Here is a 5,022-nt window from a genome sequence, read left to right as displayed (position 1 = left end):
TGCAAGACTGACTGAACCTGAACTCTACTCATCGATATACTCGTTTCTTCATCATCCCTCAGCCCGTAGCACCAGATCATAGGACTACTTCATTTTCTTCTTCTGCTGTTTCATCTCTCAGCTCTCCGAAAGCACAACCGGGCCCAAACCGGAGAGATACATAACATACAGCAAGACAGTCAACTCTCCCCCAACACCATCCGAAAAAATAAATAAAACCGGGCGGGAATGGCACCGAAATGATCACCACCAAACATAACACGCCCCTTCGATTTATGCTCGCTCGCACGCTCGAAAGCTGTGCTACCTATTGTTCAGAGACTGCCGCCAACGCTATTCAGCTATTCCATGCGATTCTTTCTTTCTCTTTGCTTCCCCTCTTAGCTTGACGCGACGCGAGTCAGTTGACTTCTTCTACCAACAAGGCGCGCGGGGTTTTCCCTTCCCAAAAACGACCGGGTCCTGCGCGCTTAATCCCTTTCTGTGGGTTTCACCTTCCAAGCTGATTCCTGCCTTTGGCCGCTTGTTGGTGGTGTTTTCCCTGATCATCCTCCTTACCCTCCCTGAGTTGCGATTTTATTACCTAATTCATCCTATGGCTGCGCTTTAAAGGGCTGGCTGTTGGCTCAACGATGTCTATACATTAGGGTGTCGCAAAATTTGAACTTTGTCAAACAGACTTGGAGGCTCGAAATGGTAGCTAAGAATGTTACAAACTTTTATTTTGAACGCGACCATATTTAAAACCAATGACACGGTGGTCCATAGCTGGCCAATGGCCAGTAGTCAAAAATATGAAGTTTGAAAATTCCTTCAAGAATATTTTTGTGATTTCTTTAGTATTGAATAACAACTCTTCAAAGTTCCAGATCTATTGATGTGTATTTCGATTCTCACACTATATGAACAGCAGAGATGTCAACTGAAATTGAAACCCTCAATTTTTTAAATTTTTGATATGTATCAATTTCTGTACTTCATTCGAAAGACCATATCTGAATCGTTATTTTGAACATGTTTCGAATCGTATTTGATATGTTATCAAAGTTTGAATGAGATATCTGGTTAATGCTCTAAAATGATCATTTACTTCTCAATGTGTGTCAAGTTTTTCATATTATTAAATACGCTTGGCTTTATTTAAACTTATTTTTCATATTATTCGATATACTTGGCTTAACATAAGCTTATTTGTTTGCTTTTCTCATTTATATTTTGCCTATTTATATTTATTGTTTTGCTAGTTTATGTTTATGCTTTGCTTATTTAAATTTATTTGCGTTACACACTGTGAATCAAAACATTGAATCATCATAAGTTCAATGAAGATTTTCTTTTTTGCCACCACCAAAAGTTTGCCACGATTTTCAATTTCAAACTAAGTGGCAACATTGGAAAAAATCTCTTATCTACAAATATATTAAAAAAATACTAACTTTTAACGACAAATCACAAAAACTGAGTGAAAATTGGCACACATACCAAAAATGCGCTAAAAACTAAAAAAAAAAACAAAAACAAAATTTTCAGATTAGTGAAAACAAGTAGAAAATAAATTTTCAAAGCACCCAAATTGCAGAATTTATCTAAGTGAATAAATTCACCTCTTATTTCGCGAGTAGTGGTTTCAGATAGAAAACACTGGTCTATTGACATTTTTATTTTATCTAGTTTATTTATTTCAGGCTCAAATGCGTTTAACGCTTTACGGAGCCGAAATTCAAGTTATGTATTTTTATTACATACAATTAATTGACTTTCTCAGTTCAAGATTAATATGGGATGGGGCCAGGGTACTCGTGGCAGCTCGAGGTTAGTGGCCACAATTTTTTAAGGAAGGTAGGGATTGGGATCAGGGTTCTCATCTGAGTGACATCTTGATTTTCGTTCTTGATGGCGTTGGTAGCGATTTTTTGCCGGTATTCGATTGCCGGATGGCTAGGATCCTCAATCTAACACAAAGGGGACAAAACACAAAAAAAATCTGAGGAAGAGAACACAAGAAAATTGAACTTTTATACAAGACAAGCGAAGGAAATCGTAAATTGCGACCATTTAAATAAGATCGCTTTGCCAACCGTGAAGAAAACTTTGACGTACTAAATGAAAACAAAAAATCATCGTGTGAAATTCCTCTATCATAAATCTCACATTCCTCAGAGCCCACCTTTGAGAGAGAGTCTGCCTTCTCATTGCCATAAATTAGGCAATGTGAGAGGACCCATACAAAGGTAATCTTATATGATCTTTCGATCTCCTCTCTTATTTTTGTGAGAAAATAAGATGTATGTTTTACAGGTTTCATCGATCGGAGTGCCTCAATAGAACTGAGACTATCCGAGAAGATGAAGAAGTGGTCTGCGGGCATGTTTGAGATCATCTCCAAAGCGAAGTTGATTGCTGCCAGCTCAGCAACATAAACCGTGCTAGGTTCCTGAAGTTTTCGAAGGCGGAAGAGTTTTCATTGAAGACACCGACATTAACATTGTCCGACATTGACATTAACATTGTCCAAGATCAACGAAAGAATAGACGAAATAGGCAAAAAATAAATCGATTCTGTTAATTTGTATTTGAATCGTGCCATTAAGTATTCAATTCGGTTTCTTCATAGATAAGTCCAATGCCACACAAAATGTCAGTACCATTCTGTGCCATTCACATTATTATTAATGTATTTACTTTGTGTTACATCAACTAATTTGATAAAACCTCATTAACCTCCTTTGATCATTCGGGTCATTTGTGACTAATCGGCACGGTAAATGAGCTGTAACTTGTTAGAGAAAAGAGATAGAAATCTGAAATTTTCTGACATTTCCTAATTTTTGAAAACGAACATTCTAAAAGGAGCGTTCAGTGTCCTCTAGGAGTGACACATTTCTTTTTGTGCGTCAAAAATGACCCATGACTTTGAAATGCAATGTGAGTATGGCCATTCTGGGCACAGGGTCAGAAGAAAACCTTGAACCTGTTTCAGAATGAACTGGCGTATATCATATCCAGCCAGTGTTTGGATTTTCATCCGAATCGAATCATATTCAGAGAGTGTAACAGTTCGTGAACCAAAACAGTTCGTGGCACATCGTAATCGGAGAGCCCTATGAATGTTGATTTTCGCTCTCTCGTTTGGTACGTGACAAGAGAGTGTTCAAGAGCAGCAACTCTCACAAACTGCAACGGTATTGAGCCATTCGGGTGGATTATGTCTGCATACAATTGTTAATAACTTTCATATTTTTTGGTAATGCAGCCTTAAACTACAGTCGACTCTCCACAACTCGATATTCTATAACTCGATATACTCTATAACTGGATGGATTTTTCAGTCCCTTCAAATTTCCGTACATCGTGCTCTCCATAAGTCGATATTTCTATAACTCGATATCTCCAATAGTCGATGTCACGTGAGAGGTAAATTTCTCTTCATAACTCGATATCTGTTTTAAAATCATTCTTTTTTGGAGAAACTTGCTCTAGTTCTTGTTTGGAGATGAATAAACACTTCCAAGTTGTAAAAAATGTTAAAAAGCATGATAAAATAAGTCAGTAAAAATAACGTGATTTTTCGAGCTTGTCGAAAAAAGCTTTCAGATAATAGTTTGTAAAATGCCATCAACAAAATAATATTGCTTTCTTGAAGAAGTGATTATATATGTATTGGAAATACAGAAATTTGTTCCTTCGATTTTGTGATTTTTCGTGCCGGTATATTCTATAACTCGATAATTCTATAAGTCGATGGTCCCTTGAATATCGAGTAATAGAGAGTCGACTGTACTTAATGATAAGCTATTGTATCATCGAACACCCCTTTCATTGCAAACATAGCGCAGAAAATGGAAAATATTCGCCACTGTTTCGTGATCAGAATGAAAGTGAGTGTTACAAGTGCTGACACACAGTGATCGGCTCCTAACAGTGGGTGGTGTGTGTCTGTCTTTATTCTTTCGTGACTCGTAACCTTCGCGAACGATAAATGTCATGCGTGTTGTGTGAATGCAGGCAGATATATTGGATGAAATTATGGCTCGTGTATCAATAATCGTTAAATTTTCCAAAGTTTCATGGTTTTTCATGCCGATTTACAAGAGTACCAACATCTAGATTTGACCGGATCGAAGTATCCCGGAATCGGTTCCGCTAGGATGCGATGTGGACATTTTAAGACCATCATGTAGTTCCATCATGCGACGGTTCAAAATACACGATTTTTAATCCAGATGTAAACGGACACCATGCCAAATACCTGGCGTTACGTCCCTACTGGGAAGCCTGCCGTTTGGCAAGCACGAAGATACTTTAGGCCTGGGAAGTCGAGAAAATTTCCAACCCGGAAAGATCCTCTACCAGCGGGATTCAAACCCACGCTTCTTAGTTTGGTCTAGCTGAAAAGCTGCACGTTTACCGCTGGGCCTCCCAAACATTAAATTATTATACTCGAATATCATTTTCGTAACGGCCAAATCAGAAAAAAAGATTATACAGTCAATTCTCCATTACTTGATTTTGAAGCTACCATTGAGTAAGGGGATGTATAGTTAAATATAGAGTTATTGTGCACGTGTTATGTGCAGGAGCCACAAGATCCAAGATAATTTCTTCTGTTATCCTTACAGCAATTTCTCTAGGGATACCACAAGCGGTTTTCCTGAGATTCCCCCAGAATGAAATTTTGTTCGCTACCAAACCGGTTCCGATAGGGCTCCAGAAATACCTCCAGCAATTCGTTCAGGAATTGTGCTAAGAGTTCCTCCAAGGATTATTCCAGAAATGTTTGCAGGGATATTTCTACAGGGATTTTGCCAAGAGTTTCTGAAGAAGTTTCTGCTGGAATATCTCCAGCGATTAGATGGAAATATTCCTTCAGTAAAATCTTTATGAGGATTTCTCCACGAATTTCTCCAAGGATTCTTTAGGCAACTTTTTCAGAGATTACTTTTGGGACTCCTCCTGATATTCTTTTCAAAATGTCTTTCAGAGGACTCCTCTTGGGATTCCTCGAGAAAAATCTCTATAGAG

This window comes from Aedes aegypti, chromosome 2, assembly GCF_002204515.2.
Source record: "Aedes aegypti strain LVP_AGWG chromosome 2, AaegL5.0 Primary Assembly, whole genome shotgun sequence".
NCBI lineage: Eukaryota > Metazoa > Arthropoda > Insecta > Diptera > Culicidae > Aedes > Aedes aegypti.
The sequence above is the reverse complement of the archived record's forward strand: the minus strand, read 5'-3'. Positions refer to the sequence as shown.